A 19089-nucleotide genomic window follows, 5' to 3' on the forward strand; every position below is an offset into this window, starting at 1 on the left:
TATTTCTGAACAGGTGTGCATGATAAGAATGACAACTCTGTATGCTCAGCAAGAAAACACAAGAGGCATGGGAATGCTTCCTGTACACTAAGACACAAAGCACAAAATACAGTACTTTTGGGTGCCGTAGATGTTTCAGACCTGAAGCACCCACCATACAGCACAGGGTTTTATGCTTGCTGAGTTCTTTTTCTTAGTCCTGCTAATCTCTAAGATTTAGACTAAGGTTTTAACTGCTATTATACTAAAGTGCTTTGAAACTGTGGCCTATAAACCTTTAAACAATCAATGCAAATGTCACTTCAGAAAAACATGAACTGAACCAAAGTTCATCAACACACATTTATCAAAGAAAATAGCAGGGGATCAGAGCTATTATGAGATTAAGTGCATGGCCCACCGAGTAGGGTTTTAGATGGGACAAAGAATATAAAAGTTCACTCAACAGTTTTCACACGTTTGTTATATAAGGCTGGTCTTCTACCACTTACTTATGTAAATACCCCATCAGTGGTTTTCAATCCTCATTATACTAATCTTTTTTTCCTCCAGTTAGCCAATGCAAATATAGTCTGGTATCAAGGACTGATACTGAAACACTATTGCCTGCAGAAACACCTGAACCGAAAATCACAATTAAGGTGCATTTCTGAATGTGACGTGTGACATATGACATTTAACAGCACTTCTAAAACTGACAATTGTAGTTAACTACTTTATTTTGGCTAACAAACTGGATATCAAAGTTCAGAGCTTATAAATGCCAACCTTTTACAGAAAATGTATCTAGAAATGGCTCTGCTATTCTTAAGTGTACTTCAACATCTGTGCATACATCCTTTTTATTTTTTTTTTAAGAAAGTCTCTAACACTGGTCTCTAGACTAATTAAATAGTGTACCAAGTGAAAGACAGAATGAAACATGCAAACTTGAAAAAGTGAAATGAGCATGAAAGTAATATCAAAAATTGGATTCAAATTCTGTTTGGTAAATATGGTCATCGTAACTAATAAACTAAGAACTATTGTGGAACAACAAGATAAGAAATAATTACTTTAGCTAAAACACCAATTCAGAATAATAATAGTCTTAGACTGTCATTTTAACAGCTTTTCTATTGAGTCCTTAGAGGGATTATTTGCATTCCTCAGGTATTATATTGTACAATTCAGATGAATAAAGACTTACAAATCATTCCTCTACCGCCAGTGTGAGACTTTGATCCAGTGAATACACCATTGTACCTTAACTATAATTGGCAAAAAACCTGACAGTGTAGAGCATCACAAGCTTAATAACAAAGGAGAATATCTCAAAGTGTTGACAGATGATCTTCATAATGCAGGAGCAGAGCTGGTACATTTTAGCAATAAATGAGCACTGAGGTCTAAAGGTCTCTGAAGTGACTGACATCAGACCTGCTACAGCCTCACTAAAAGAATAAGGTACTGCATCCTACTCTGTACAGACAGTCAGGTTCTCTGCCTGAGTCTTTCACTTTTGTGACTTTCAATGTCACAGGAATTACTAAAAAGTACCAAGGAATTCCCCTAATGGTGATCAAAACAAAGAAAACAAAAAAAAGTAAATACTCAAATATAAATACTGATATATTTCTAAATGGAATTTTCCCCAAAGCAAAAATGCTTGACTAATAATCAATAAAGTAATAGCGCAAGTTTGCTTTCCTGCTAGGGATAACCAAGCATGCTAAACAGAACAAAATTCTCTTAAGAAATGGTAACAATTAATGTCAAATATGTTTTATCTGATCACATAACTTTTCCATGGAAATGCTGTACATCTGTAAAAGCACAGCATTAGTACACTCATTTGGGCCTGTGTTAAGATGAGCAAATCCTGGAGTATGTCTCCATTATTTCATGCTATACTTGATAGTGAATGATGAAGGGTATTGGATTTTAGGCTGAGAGAAAAGACTATTAACACTTAAGAAAATCTCCAAAAACCCCCAAAATACTAAAATGCAACAAAATTAAAAGAAAAGAAAAAAAAAAAAACCAAACACCAAAACAACAAACCAGTAAAACTGGCAGAACCTATGACCATGATTAACAGCTGAAACTACTTTAAGAAACAAGAAAGTGCTCAAGATGAAAACCCTTCTTGACAAAGTAAACTGAAAACTATGTGAAAAGAGTATACACACTAAAAGCAATTAAAAATATCCTCTTTCGTAATTAGGTTTCTAAAAATGCCGTTATTAGTAGACTTAAAACTAAATTCTGATTATAAAACGTAGAGCAGAAAGAAGAAAGGCTTCTTCTAGTGCTACTCAGTAATAATAGCGAGGGATGTCTCGGAGCATTTCTGGACATCCAGCAGCCTTCCCCTATTGAGGTAGCTTGGTTCTTCCCTCCAGGTGGCTTTGTGGAGAGGAGGAGTGTGCTAACAGAGCGTTCCTGAATTGAGATTTGATTCTATTCACCACAAATGGACAAAATATCCTTTCTGGAAAAAAATATAGACCCAAGAGACAGTAAGACAACCATTCATTCTTTGATGGCAAAAAGAAAACCTTAAATAAAAGTTGAATTGAAAACTCAATTAAACAGACAACTGTGTAAAAACTTGACACAAGAACAAAACCAAGACAAGAACAAAAACAGATCTGAACAACTTGCAAGTGAAGGCAGCACTCAAAATTTTGACCAGGGAAAACAGCCAAGAGGAATTAAGATGCTCACTTCCACCTAACACTGTTACTGTTGGCTCATAAGAAGATAAGGAAGGACAAAAGAATGTCAGCATATCTACTACTAACTCAGAAAAACTGTGAAGACCAAGATGTTTTCTTGCCACTACTAGATTCCAAAATTTGGCAAAGGCATCATTTAAGGGCATTCCAGTTTTTAACTCTGCATCAGCCCGACAAGGAAAAAGTAAATGAAAGAAGCCAGTGACCGCAAGTGAAGAAGGATCAGGACAACCACCAGAGTCAACTCCTGATACTAAATCAGGATGCAGAACAGACCTTGTAAAAAGGTTTAAAAATGAGGGCACTCACTGAGAAGGCCAATAAGCAAAGAGCACCAGAATGGGGAGTTGTGCAGAAGGCAGTGCCTTCGCTTTAAAATGGTGATGGTTCCTGAGGGAGAAGAAACCAAAACCTGTAGACAACCAAAATAAAGAGATACAAAAGTTGCAGAATGTACATTAACTACAAATCGATATTTAAGAGTTTCACATGAGAGATCCAGCTGGGAAGAGACAGAGTTCAGATAGAAATCAGAAGTAGTGATGGAAGAGAGAAGCTGCAGAGAGAACTTAAGCTCAGTGGACACCTGCAAGACAAGATGATCTGAAAAACTGACCCCTGAGAAGAAAGGTGATTTGTTAAAGTATGCTTTTGTACAAGCGAGACCAAAAAAAAAACCCCATCTAACTCATAGAAGAGAAACAATTGTTCTTCTGTTCTACACCTGAACTAGGAGTGGAAATTGGCAGAAACAAAACAGCATGGCAAGGAAGAAAAAAATACCAGGCAGCACCACAAGAAGGAAAGAAACAAATGTAGATAATTAGATAAGATCGAACTAAGTGATCAAAACATAAGAAAGACTGAAAAAAAGATCTACAGATAGGAGTGAGAACAAGAGGACCTAGCAATTCCAACAGGCCCTTCTCGTTGGCAGTCTGAGCAACCCCGGATTTTTAAAACCTTCCAAAGTCCATCTGCTCAGTGCTTTGTTCACCACTGTTGAAAAGTTTTCCATATGTGTAGCCTAAGCCACCTTTATTTCAATTTAAATGCATTAGTTTAACGGAGCCTATACACTATGGACTGGGAATACACACTCCCTATTTCTTTACAGCAGCGTTTTACATACTTAAAAACTGGGGTCTTTCTCTTTTATTTTGAGCTTTCCTTGTAAGCCATGTATTACCTCCAACTTTGAAACTTTTTCTGGACTCTCTCCAATTGGTCTAAAGTTTCCTAGAAGCACACAATACCTAATGCACTCCTCAGAGCTCTCAATAATAATGTCTTATAAGCATTAAAATAGCTAGAGGACTAATTCACACATTTTTCAGGTGATTCTCTTGTTTATAAAACCCAGCATAGCATTTGCTTTTTTGTGACAGCACTGCAACATTATCTCATGCTCAGTTTATAACTTATTGTATGACCCTGCTTGACTAGCTATTCTTAATACTATATTTGCATAGTTGATTATTCCTGCATAAAATCCTTCTCAGAAGTTGCACCCTAGCTCTTTTTCTCCTAATGATTTCTTCTATTTCTTGAGATTCTCCTAAATTCTAATTTTGTTCTATGCATACCTGGACATCTCCTGGTTTGGGGTCATCTACAGATTTAACAAGAATGCTCATCATCCCGCTCATTAATGGAAATACGTAACAGCATTCAACCAGCAGCCGCTTCTGCAGACCTCATAATGAGATATTCTTCCATTTGGAAAGTGAGCCACTGATAACTATGCTGTGTGTATTATCTTCCAACCAGTCTTGCACACTCAACTTCCAGTAGTTTCCATCTAGCCAATATTTCGTATCTTGTTTATGAGAATGTTGTAAGGCATTGAAACCTTTAAAGGCTTAATAAAAATCCCAATAGGTAGTAAAGTATATTTTTTCACTATATGTAAGACCATTAAATTTATCACAAACAAAATATTAGAGTCAGCTGACAATTTAAACAAGTAATAAATAGCCAACATGAATTTTTGAAGACAACTGGGTTGCTTCTAGGTGATTAAAAAAAGTTTAATTGTTCCAACATATTTCTTGAAATTAAAGGAAAATTCCTTGACTTAAAAATGTCTTGTTTCTTCTTTCCTCTTCGTGGCTTTCTTTTGCCTTTTGAAGCCTCACTCATTATCCACAAGTTATCTAAAATGATGATAAATTAGGCAACAATTTATTTTTTTTTGTCAAGTCCCAAAACGTTCTACTATGAGTACCACTAGGTTTAGTTGATTTGGTGGGATGGGAGAGGAAGATCTAATTTACCTAAGCACCAGTATCACATGACACAGCTCATAAGTTATGTCCTTCCCTTCTGTTCTGTTAGCATGCACAGACTCCACAAAGATCAGGTCCCACTGTTCTCAGTGCTGTACATATATATAGATGAGTATGCATATGCATTCTTATATAAATAAGAAACATTCACAGCCTCATTAAGCTTTCATTCCAAATTTATATAATCAACAAAGAATGCAATGGTGAAAATGATGAAACCAATGTATATAATAATTTCGTACCACAAAATAGGTCAGTGGCAGAAGTTAAGAATGGGAAGCAGAATGCACAGGTAATACTCTGCTGTAACAGATTAACATGCTGTAACTCTTCTTGCTACCTGCCTTTTTTAGGGTATCCCTTTCTTCTTGCACTTGCACTACATAAAGAGAAAGGAAGACTAAACAAGAAAACATTAAAGAATAAAAAAGTACCTTCTTCCCCACCGTCATAGCTTGCTTTTCATGAAGAAGACAAATCTACAGAAGGTTTGGGAGTACCTGTTACTGACTTAGGCAATCCCGTTTCAAACCATCAGTGACATCTGATCTCTATCATGGCCATTATCTTAAATCCCCTATAATTCTGCAAAATCATTTGTTAGATGGGGTGACCAATATTGCACCTACTATTTTAGTTATGTTGCATCCCAGATTCTAAAGAAACATTTTCATAATCTGGACATGAGCTTCTCATCCCATTCCTTATCCATCCACATGTTGCACTTGCTTTTCTGCTACCAGCTGCACATGGAGCATGGACCCTACCAGCACGCCCTGCAGGCATACTCAAGCTGTTCACCAACAAAAATAATCTGGCAAAAAGCAGTTTTGGGAGGGAGAATTTATTTCTTTCATATGCCCCCCTCCCCACCCCTTTTCTTTTAAGCTGGACCAGTTCACTTTCCCATGTATCCTTACAACTGGTTGTGCCAATATAACTGAAGGGTGGTACAGGAACAGCTGAAGACTATTAAGGTCAGGAGTGCCTTAAGTTAGCCTACCACCCAAAAAAGACCAATGCCACCTCACCAAGTTCAATCAGGAATTTTGGTGTTTATTATTGGAGAATGCTTGTTTATGGCATAACTGCTCAGTAAAAATTATCCCATATGAGATCACTTAAAAATAGATTCTTCAAGGCAGAAAACAATATTAGTTGACAGGGGAAGAAAATGAAGGCAATATTCTGGAAATTCATATGAAAGCACTTCATGCCCTCAAGATATAATTCTGTTAACAAATTGTCTAACATAATATAGTAATAGTATAAGTTCTATAAGTAATAGTATAAGTAATAGTATAGTAATAGTATAAGTAATAATAAGTAAAAAGTATAAGTAATAAGTAATAAGTAAAAGTATAAGTAATAGTATAGTAATAGTATAAGTTCTTATATAACTATAAGTTCTCGGTTTATCTGGTCTAGAAAACTACCTGGAGATATTCACTGTAATGGTATGTTAAAAACACATAAGGATGTAACACTTCTCTTACACCTTTATACTACTGACCACTTTTTGAATGTATTTCATGTGAAGATTTGTCTTAACTGACATGAAACTTGTTTAGCTGTTTTGGGTTTGCAAGATGTTGGAACTGTGAAACAAATAATACCAGAGAACATGATATTACCTGTAAATGGAGTACAGACAGCAGTTAATGGACAAAGTACTTTTAAAACTAGGAGAAATAAAGCATGTCTAATAGAAAAATCAAGTTGATGACCTACAACCAAGTTTGAATTAAAAAATATCAAGATGGTAGCAAGACAGCGAGAAAGAGGTAAAATAATCCAGAATTAGTTTTTCTGCTAATCTATATAGAGCTCCCAGTAAGAAAAGATTTTTCAGTACCTTATACAGCAAATTCCATCTAACAAAAGGTCAGTCAAGGTAACCCTATTTTAAATATTTGTAAGAAGCATCATTCACGAAGAATAAAGATCTTGAAATCCATTTTTTAAACATTTGTTTCTGATCTAATTTTCAAGACTTCAGTAATATCTCTTTATCCAAATTATGGTCCCCATTAAAGTGATCAAAACCAATTATGACTTAAACAATAATGAAAACGGTACTACACTGCTGCTGTAGCACCTGCTGGTACATGAAAGGTTTACACATTCTCTAGTTCTCCTTGGTCTGCCAGTTCCGAAAATTGATTCTGTCTTAACTAAAAAAAAAAAAAAAAAAAGACTGTTGCTGTCAGCAAGGATCAAGTACAGTCAGGACTGAGCTACTGATGTTACTGTGTAACAATGCAGACTGCAACGAATCGTGCACACTATGTTTCATAGTTATAGGCATAACAGGCTCCACTTGCAGCACATATACTTTGGACAGAAAAGACACCTTTGGAAAGTCACATCTTGTCGTTCTTTCTGCTATAATTTATAAAATGCAGAGTTTTGAAAGATTACCTTGAAAATTATAACAAAATAATTTAACAAATGCTTGTTCATAAATTATAGCAGAAGGAGCAAATCTCAGTCACAAGACTTACGTGCAAAATGGTAATGATTGAGCTACTATTACAGATCAGTAGAAAGAATCCCTATTCCATAGTCAGGTTTACATTATGGCATGATAATTTTAACTTTTGTCTCTTGACAGGACTTCTTATGTCACATGGAATGTCACTGTATTCTTAAGGGTCTTGTACAAAAAAAGTAGGACAATTCATATCAATGCTATTATAACAAAGTCTCAAATATGTAATCCCATAAAAAGAATTCTAAGCCATGCGTGAAGTATTTGATCAAAAGAACATGTGATGCCTTAACAAGAGAAACTTTACATGAAATGCATGATGGACAATACTATTTTAAATGTATATTCTTCAATTCTTTTATGTACTGTGTGCACACAAGCAAATACAAGGCCATACTCCCAAACAAAAATTATGATCTACACAAAGCTCCTGTGTAATGAAATACATATATAGTAACAACATTTGAAATAAGACACCATAAAGAGTAATTGGGAATATATTCCACTAGTGCTAATTAAAAATCTGCAATGAGTAACACGAATGAATGCAGACTACATGTGTCAGTTGTGGCTTTCACTAATGTCACAGAACAATTTAATGAAACCTAAACAAACTGCATCAGAATATTCTCCCCCAGTTCTCTTAATGAAATATCCTCTCCTGCTCACACAATAGATGGAGACACTTTCCTCGCTTCTCCAAAATTAGTCTGTGTAATCTTAACTGCGGAGCCTCTGGAGACCACGGAACTCACATGAATGCTCTCTTTCTCCCTCCATCAGTTGTAAAAACTATGTAAGTATTAAAATTGCAGGAGTCGAATATTACCACAATAAGACCATTAGATTTAAAATAATAAACCCTGCTTATTCCCCCCACTCCCTCGGACCATTACCAAGTACTAACATTTTGTGATCACATGATACTACGAGTGACATTTTAAGAAACAATTTTAACGAGACTAGTAATGAGAATCACAGAAGCTGGCGATACTGGAATAAGTTGTGGGGGCTTTTTTGATGAAGAAAAGATCAAACTTGTTATTAGGCTGGAATATCCTACTCAATAAATCAGAAATTAACTTTGATATTTTTCCAGAGAAAGAACATCATCTAAGATCTCATTAAAGCAATGAAAGAGTTTAGTTGAATGGTTAATATTCAAACTACAGCAACTCAAAGAATACAGGGCTTAATTTCAGACACCTGATTTAGATACCTAATCTTGCTCTGCTCCCTATATAGTTAATGAAGCAGGAGACTCTTCCAAGGGCAATTGAGAGCACTTAAATTAGGGCTCCTGTTCTCACTTTCTTCTTAAAGCATCTCCTCTCACCCCTTTTCATAGGCTGCTTTAGAAACCAACCCTGACCTTAAGCGCCTAAGTTGCTTACGTACAATTATGTGGTGTGTCCCAGTCTTACCTCCTGCTGATACGTTTCCCCAAAATACTGTCTAATAAATACAACAGCATATACTGTACTGTCATATGAACATGTCCATGTCCAAGTAAAACACCAAATGAGTTCGGGATTTTCACAGTGTGCAGAGATGCCTTTTATGAAATGCACTTCACTAATTTGAAAACCTGTCACGAAAATGTTCAATTCTACAGACACAGTCTGTTTACCTGTCTAAACTATGGTGAAATGAAAAAAATTAACAATATCTGAATCATCTACTAAAACATACTTTTCCTAGGGGAACACTAACTTTGATTTTTTTCAGACGCAGGAATAAGTATCTGGATCGGTGTCTGAAATTACGCTCCATTTATCTGACGATCCGTTAGACGTGAAGATTTTTATGGCTGAAAATGGAATGACAAAGTAAATTTCTGTCAGAAATAAATACTCTTATTCTGTGGGTGGGTGTGTACAAAACATTTTTATTTGCAAACACAAAACTAAAATTTGATTTATTATAAAACTGCTAGTTTACCTGTCTTCATTTTCTTATTGATTATGGAAATAGGATGCATTCAATGCCCCCAGCAATTTTAACAACAAAAAATTATTTGACTGAAAAGAAGTTCCACCTTGAAGTTACAACACTCTGTGGTAAGGGTAAAACATACAAACACTAGCACTAACAACAACAGGATCGAAAAGCCAAACCTAAAATGCAAGCTACTTTAATTTTTATGACTTGGCCCAGAAATCATTTTTCAATAGCAAGTCAGAACATAAGCCCAAAAACATAGTAATCCATGTTCAGTCTCTTCCGATTAAAGAAAAGGCTCCATGTGTGGTGGCATACATGATAGTTGTCAACATAAATGAAAATGTTCATGAATAAAAAACAGGCTGTATAAAGAGCTAATTATAATATTACTATCAATTGCTAGCTTGCGCTTGCAAATCTTTCATATCATATAAATGCATTGTTTTTGACATTTCTCGGTAGCTAAACATCACATCATTTCACTTTTTCAAAGTACTTCAAATATGCACGGGATATACTATAAGGAATGTGGTCTGATCTACAGTTACACTGAAAAAGAAAAACGTATGACATAAATGTGCATTGTCATTAAAAATTTATTTAAAACATTAATCAGCTCCCAAGATAAAAAAACTCTAGACTTCTAACAGCCTCTATAAAATGATTTTTACTTTCTTTCTGTCCAAAACAGCAGTTGAAAACACTTCACACAATCATGCAATTGAAGACTAAAATAATACAAACACCCAAAGCAATAGTGAAGTTGTGAATTATTCTACTTGCATCCAGATGTTTTCTTACCATTAGAAACACTGTTTATTTGCTTAAAGCAATCACTTACACTCTTTTAGCACATGAGTTTTAAGAAAAGTTTCAGTAACCAATGAAAAGCACCATTCCTATTTTAATGCTCAAATGGATTCTTCTATTTTAGAAGTGACACAGAATTTAAGTTTGGAAAAGGCCTGCTCAACAGGCAAGAGCCCTACTAAGTAATATGTGGTTAAAAGCAGACCTAGCCAAAGGAAAAATACTAAAACATCAAGTGGGCAGTTATTTTGGGACATGATAGTCTATCCATTTCTCCACCAGAGTCACTTAATCAACAGATATAATGCTATTTTAGACTTAGTTTGGTTGAGCAATGACACCATCAAAGAATAAACGATCACAGAAAATAACCTTGGTAAACACAAGTAATTTGGTTTAAAGGAAGAAATAAAGCATGCCCTGATAAATTTGTTCTCTCATTGATATATGATTTTCTATGCAGAAGAAATAAATCTATAAAGTATTTGATAGTGTGCTGTGTGTGAAACTACTCATTCAGCCAGAGAAGAGGTGGAAGTGGATTTGTACAGACTTGTGTACTGAGTAATGCACTGGATCTGTTAACAGGAGAACAAATAGGTGTTTAAGAATATCATTAATGAGGTTTCACAAGGATCAAACTTAGGACCGATCTTGTTTAAATACATTAATGACCTTGACACAAACATTAGTTGCATGCAAAGGTTACATTCGATACATGAGCAGAAGACATTTTCCTCAAGGAAAGTCGTCATCATCATCATCATCAATTGGAAGTGACATAGAAGGGGGACCACGATGCGTTAGTCTTCTTCAGAGCAACTCTAAGCCACCAAGACAATGCAACAAAGGCAAATGTAATCTACAGATCCTACTGGAAATGCTTCCCTTCATTCAACAGGATACATTACGTCTGCCTGTAAGGAATTAATGAAAGCATGCGGAGTACTATGTGCAGCTGTGGTCAGCTAAATTCAGAACAGGTCTAAGATTATCAGAGGAATGGGAACCTCATGTAAATGACAGAGACAGAGAGAAAATTGATAATGCCTGCTTTAAATAAGTACTGGAGGTAAACACCAATTAGATAAGATACTATTTAATCTACAGGACAAAGCTGCCAGATCCACCAATGAAATAAGCCAGACATGGAAAAACATAGGCTGGAAATTAGCAGAACATTTTCAACCCAAGGCAGCAGCAACGTTCTGTGAACAGCCTCCCAATACTAAGTGCAAAACAATCAGCTACTGTTAAAAAAAACCTTAATTAGTTTATGAAAGTCATTATACTGTGTAGCTAGCAACAATAACTGGTTCTGTACTGAATGCAGAGGAGGGATGACAGTAATTTAGGGATTATCATATAGTTACAAGGAAGCAGTACACTTTGTGAATTCAGAAGTACATAAAGGCTATGCAGAAATGCAAAAGGGGGACACAAAGAGGCCTCAATCTCATACAAATCAAGTTCCTACATGTTTTGTAAAACCCAATGCCCCCACTGGGGAAAAGGCATGAAGAACTCAACCACCACATATTTGACTTGGCTGGAGCTAGGCAGCTGACCAGCAGCAGTAGGCTGGCAGACTGATCATCATGCAAAAAGTCCCCCTGAGCCACAGAATATGATGCTGCCTGCTGTTCAGTGCACCATGTCACTGCTTTTTAAAGAATGAGTATAAATTAGGAATCACTGTTGTAAGGAAACAAGACTCAAACTCTTGGAAAACTAGACTTCAGAACTCAAACTCTTAGTAAACTACTTCATGAGTTCTGCTCTTCCAAAAGAAGACATAATAAAAGTCAAAAGTAGCCCATAATACCATGTATAGGTACTAGTACCACTCATGAGGAGAGCATGGGCAAGGCAGAAGAGGTGGCTGCAGTACTTGTATCACAGCTTGGCACTAAGTAATTTCAAAATTTGGGCAAGGTACACATTTTTAAAATAGCACTGAGAACACTGGACTTCATTATCCTAATTGGTCAAATGAAGAAAATTAAGAACACGATTATTTAAAAATGTGTGAAAATTTTAATGGAAGTTTCTTACTTAGCATCACACACAGAAATCTAAAAGAGACAGAAGTATAATCCAGTTCTCTACCACCAAATCTCCAGGCATGTAAAATGCCTTTAACATAAAGCCATCCCTTGTCCTCCTCCAGTTCCACATCAGTATCGAGTTTTGCTCCACAGGAAGGGAATCCCATGAAGAGAAGTCTCCTAGCCTACCCAACCCTACTGCATCCTCAAGAGCAAGCTTGTCCTTTGCATGGACCAAGACAAGGTTGGATGTAAAGGAAAGGGAGCCGTTTGGTACACCCCCGAGCAGACAACCCTTTGGGGCAGGACATGGATTCTGAAATGCACTGGCAACTTTCATTCCTACATTTTCTGACTTTGAAGTGTTTCCCATTACAACATTAAGACCCTTAACATAGCTGTATGTAATTTCCAATTTCTAAAAAAGCAACCAATAAACATGTTAAATTCTAAACTGAATGTACTCATTACATACCCATTACACACACCTATCTTTGAGCTAATGGAGCTACAAACAGTGAGTATTCACCCCTCAATGGACTAGAAGCTGGGAAGAGGTAAGGCGTTCTACTATAGGATGTCACAGACACTTGCTAAGAGCAGAGAAACAAAAAGACACTACCTCTGAATTTCATGCCGAGCTTTGTAAGGAGAAAAATCTAGTGAGTACAGTCTCTTCTGACCCTTCTTCCTAAAATACAGCTATTTTCCCGTCCCATCCAGCAGTTCTTTCATTCTGTTGCTCACTCTGGTTTCTTTTCCCAGTGTCATTCTCCAGTCTTCAAAGCTTTCCATCCTGATACAACAGCTCTTTAGCAAGATGCTACCAAAAGCCACCCCCAAAACTTACACCCCTTCATTCAATTTGCACCTCCCTCCTACCCTGGCTTTCGGTCACTCCCACACTCCTACTTTCTTTTATCTCATTTGCAGGGTTAACAGTTCTGGTCCCGGCCAGGGACCCACCTCCTACTCAGTTTCTTTCGTTCCTCAACATACAGAGGTACATTTGGATCAGAGACACTTCCAAATTCCTGTTAGGTCTGCTCAATTCCTAAATTTAGTAACAGCTATTTCAGAGAAAAATTCCTTAGCTGCTGTGTATCTCACAGTATTTAGCACTACATTAAATATTTACCACTGCACTTTCTTACATTTTGTTTAAAAAATAAATCATATAAATATTGACATTCTAAATTTGTGTTCTGCACAAATTCAATGCATTTTAATGATTTTTCCCACTAGAAAGTGGACAAAGTAATTATGTAATAGGCTGAAATTAACTAGGCTCAGGAACAAAATACAAATTAGAAAACAAAAAAACCCCAATCCACTGTATAGTTACTTAAGTACCAGAGACAGAAAAACAATTCAATAAAGGTATTATATCTTATCAGATACATACAGTAATATTTCTTTTAAAGAAATATTCAATACAAGTCCTTTGGTAGAGTCTAGAAAAGTACAGAACATACAGTTGTACTTCTACTGCTTCCGCGTATCAGATGAAATCTTCTCTTTACACAGGCAAAGGACAAAAAATGGGAACCCGAATAGAGCAGACTGGAACACGGTAAAGCTAACAAACATTGCATCTTTCCTAGAAAGAGAAATTTATCTCAGAAAAAGATGCAGTTGATAGTTTCTCTAGTGCATTCATCTAGTTATTGTATGCTGTACTTTGGTACATACTTGTGGAGCACCCGACAAGAAATGCCAAGAGTGCAGGAGACTTGATACGACTTAATATTCTAGTCGTAGCTGCACGTGTCCTCATTTTGCTATTTGCCACATAAAAACCCCAACTATCCATTACACATCAATCAGAAAAAGGATACTGCATTTTTAAATGTTTTAATGAAAATAATGCGAAGTATGGAACTTTGCAGTGATGAGATGCCTAAACCAGAAGTATTTCCCCAGCTCTACAGCAGTTATAAAATACTATGTAATAATCCTTTACGGAGGAAGCACTTACTGAATTTGTGCAAAACCTATATGCTGCAATTTTCAGAAAAGCACCACACTACAAATGCATTCCACTCATTCAGAAGCAACCCAAATTCAGTGCTATAGAAGCTGAAGGTGCTGCTCAATGCAATGATTCATAGTTTCCCTAATAGAAAGATTCAGCAGTTTTTAGTCGAGACCTTTATTCCCTCTCTGAATAAATGATGCCTGAAATTTTTATTCTTGTTCTAATGGAATTTCAATGGCCTTCACTGCAAATCTACTGGAAATTTTCGCATATTAAGTGGAAAAAATTAAATGATGTTAACCACATTTTAATGTGATTAAGGCTGACAGGGTCATTATTTCTGCTAATCACTCAGTTTAAAAAGCTCAAACAAAACTTTGTAACAGCCAATGTTTTTTCTATTTTTCCATATGCCTACTGTAGTTGAGAATTAAAGCCACTACAGAATATGAAATACAGTATATATCATAAAAAGGGCATATCAAGTGTTTTCTGCAATTTGTACATGGATTTCATTATAATTAATATCAAGATTTAAAAAAAGGGGAAGGGGGGAATCAATCTTACAATGTGTATACACCTTTACTTCTTTTGTCTTCCTCAATCAAAAGACAAAACAGAACAAGAGAATATATATATCTTTTCCTGTAGCTCCCATTTGCTAGTGAAAACAATAAAATATTTCTGCATGTCTTTACTGTGAACCAAAAGGTATATGTAATCATTGAAAATAATTTCTTAGAAGGCATCTGTTGTGCTCTGCAATATGGAACTCTGCTTGTTACCATTTAGGTCAGCATAAGCTGGAAAATGGGCATAAAAAAGTGGAACAGAGGCAAGTGGCGATGATGAAGAGCAAACAGTATATAGTTTTCACAGTGTCTTGTAGTTTCCTCTCATGGAGGATCAATGATAGAACACAAAATTAAGGAGACTGCTGCTACGGTCACTGGCTCAGCCTTACACAGTCTTACAGCCAGCCCCGCCTGCTCTTGCTCAAAGGCCCACCACTGGCAGCAGCACCGAATCCCGATGGAGCAACTCCCCAAGATCAATAACAGAACACAGAAGCCTTGAGGGTGATGGAAGAGGGTGGAAGGACTTAAATTAAAAAACAGCCATAAGTCTGTCTCATTAGTACCACTAGAGGAGGGGGGTGGTTGTTTGTGGGATTTATTTTTTGTTTCTTTCTGGATGCGAGGGGGCTGTTCAGAGTTTTCTTTGGCTTGGGTTTTAGGCTTTTTGCAGGATTAGCATTTTCTGTGAAGACCACCACTGTAATGCTTATTGCCTGCTTAATAATTAATACCACCCTCTGTGGATCCTCAATTTTGGAGGACCGGTACCTCTCATACCATGTCATGTCTCTCCTCACAAACCCAAAACTTACAGATGATTAAAAAAATGGGGAAAAAAAGCATTTCAGCATCCAAATTCACTTTTCTACATAAGTAACTGTGTTTATACTTCAATTAGTTTAGAAAAGAATGGAAGTGCAGACAGACTGATTCACATTGATCATTCCCATCTGGTTTAATAGATACATTTCAACCTTACTGAATCATTAAAAATAAAAACTGTATTACAGCAGCTTCTTCAATTACAAAAACCATTTCAAAAACAGTAAATGAGATTGTTACCTTCTTAACCTTAAGGTACATGAAATTTATCTGAAAAGTATTTTATTTCCTTCCCATTCCTTGGCAAAGTATCCAATCACATACACAGATATTTTTAGATCTACTTCATGATTACAACAAAAAATGCTGAGAAAAGAGACAGTAATTAATCATACACAAGCCTTTTCATATAAGACTTTACTTCTACCTTGATATCTACATGTATTGCTAACTCTGTATTTCAACAGCCAGCAGCTTTTTTTCCTAAAGAACATTTGCTTCCCACCTGAATACTTTCCATAACAAGAAAAAAAAAGTCCAACAACATTAGATCATTTACTATCAAGGAACAAACTATGTTAACATCAGTATCATATTATGGCTGTAGTTTGTGATGTTCTCAAAAAGAAACATTATTGGTATTGTTGGACTTTCTAGTTTTAGTGTGAAGCCATGCACTAGTGCATCAACTAACAACCTCACTGAATTCTTGCGCTCATCTAAGAAGGGACCCTGCTGAATGTCCTAATGCATCTTATTGTGAATCTTCAGCAAATAAAACTTCATGTATGAGCTCATGATGTGCTTTGCTGCTGGAAAGTCACAGGCTCTGTGGGAAGCTTTTTATCTTCCCAGCAGTCAGTTCTCTGAGAACATCAGTGCAGCTACTGTAGTTACCTGTAGATTACTTGTATTTTCTCACATCTGTGTCCAGCAATCTAAACCATGATGATAAAGGGTCATTAGGTTTTGAGTGAGGAAGGGGATGGACTAGACAATTTGCTCTGATAAGCTCCTTGTTGTGAGCGCCGGTTTAGAATGTGAAATGCAGGGTTATGCACAGTCTCAACTCAAAAACCAGTGCTCTCCAGAGCACCAATTAAAAATCATACTCAGCCCATCTTAAGCTACATGAACACATCTTACCTGAAATTTTTACAATTAATAATACTGCAATGAAATAATTCTGTCATGGTAAGAAGGACATCAACTGTCTATTAGCCACAAAAGAATTCAGGTACAATTACTAAGATAACTGCTGTTTGGAGCACAGCAAAGCAATTTCCCACAGTGGGACTTACAGTTCAATTTACCAGTTGGGCAAATATTTTGTGCTCTGTAGTGGTCTACAGAGTTAACAGTTACCTGTAACATTTGAGCAGTGTTATACTTGGAGAAAACTTTCTTCAACCCAAACAGGTGTTTCAGCTTTATCTGTTCCCATGAACACACATTTTTTCCAACCCTGTTCTAAGAACTATTTTAAGGCTTTTCAATGAACATTAAATGAAAATTTATGAAAGAGCCAATGGCTCTATTTTCCCATTCCAAGCTACTCACAATGAGGTCTTGTAAATTATAGGCCACTTGGAAGAGGGATGAGAATAAGTACAATGTCACCTATAAAATTATGTTAGCCCTCAAGTAACTTGAAAAGGTGGTAACAGGCTATTTTTCCTTATGGGATATTCTTAATTCAGTAAAATAATAAAAAACCAATCACATGAGTTAGACACTACTGTGACAAATGGAGAGACATATACCCACAAATGGAAGAAGGCTGCATTTTCATATGCAGCAACACCAGATTATACCATGAATACAGTATACAGTGAGAATGCTCCACTGATGTGGTCAGTGATAGAGCTGTAAGAATCCTTTAAAATATTTATAGTGAAGTTTTGTGTGAAATTCCAGAGAGTATCATGGTGTTACATTAGGCAATAGACAAATACATGGAAAGACAAAAGGAGCCATTGAATATTTCTTGGTCAACATACAAGTTGTCACAAGAAATTAAGAGACTTAAGAGTATGAAGAATGTAACTACTACACTTCCCTCTTCTCAAAATTAAAGATTAAAATAATTACCATTCAAACACTAACTCATCAGCTTACATAGTTCAAAAGCATTTTTCTCTATTGCCCTTGCAGAGATGATGATACCCTGCTATGTTGCTTTTGAGTCTTAATTTCAAGTCAGCGAAGACAAACAGAAGACTGATATTTTACACAAAAAATTAGGTCTATTTCCAAAGTAGAATAATAGTAACAATGCATGCTCATAATGGATTTTCCACCAAGATTCAAAGACAGCATTTGAAAGAGAGCTTTCTAATTTTATACGTTAATTTTATTTTATACATATACATCTCCTGGTTCTGACTTCTGCAAGAGGACTAGCTACATATACCACACTTGCTTTTTTTTGTTACTACATGGCCTTTAATGAAAATGCAACATTTTGAGAACTAACATTAACAGTCTGCATCATCAGAGAAAATGAATCCTTAATAATTATTCATACACCAAGTAACTGTAAACCCAAATCATTTCAGAAGACCTGAATGTGTCAAGAACTTTGACAATTATGACTGGAGCCAGGAAACTGTAGCACTGCAGAATTTCTTATGAATTTTTCTAGTTACTTTTTATAAATGCTGTCCTAGATGACAGCTTAATGTGTACCACATGCAATATTTATTCTTCTTCAGTGTCAGACTGTCTAGCCATCCAAGGGAATACAAAGAATGTCACTTATTAGGATAAAAGCACAAGGAAGGTAATCAAGGACATATGTAACATCAGCCAATCATGCCCTATTTCAACATCCTATTCCATTCATAACAGTTCAACAATTATTTGCTTACTGATAACTTGCTTTCAGGCTGTTTGTGTTCCCCATAATGGTGGTTTGCATTTATTTTGCTCTTTAGAATTGGACACTTGCTGTGCCATGCACGTTTGTCAAAACTTTGTATCTTCTGTCAGAAATAGCTTTAGCATATCAAATCATTTCTGTTTGTCAGAAATCACTAATAGAACAATCTAGTTACCTTCTATGTCAATAGGGTACTAACATAACTAGAAATCAGAAACAAAAGGCTGTCACACAACCACACACTACTGCAAGACAGGCAGCTAAACCCATGTTTCTGTTTAATATACTTGGAGCATATAGCTGTATCTTTGTGGAAAACCTAATATAGAAATTAGACTTCATCTGGAATGGAAAAATATTTCAGAAATATACTGTCTAAGCACAAAGACATTAACCTTGTTTTTTAAGCTGGAATAACTAAATTCCTTACTAGTCCTCCATGTCTCCCTACTGTATGTTTATTTATTTATTTTACCAAATGCCTGTATGGAATACTTGCAGACATCTTATCTGCTGATTCCAATCTATC

General features: G+C 36.0%; 1 protein-coding gene across 2 annotated transcripts in view; it reads right to left on the bottom strand.

Moving 5' to 3' along the window:
• The window catches only part of OLA1 (Obg like ATPase 1), a 103134-nt gene that overhangs the window by 8600 nt on the left and 75445 nt on the right, over positions 1-19089 (bottom strand). The window lies entirely within an intron of this gene.

This window comes from Ciconia boyciana, chromosome 10 (assembly GCF_034638445.1).
Source record: "Ciconia boyciana chromosome 10, ASM3463844v1, whole genome shotgun sequence".
Classification (NCBI taxonomy): Eukaryota; Metazoa; Chordata; class Aves; order Ciconiiformes; family Ciconiidae; genus Ciconia; species Ciconia boyciana.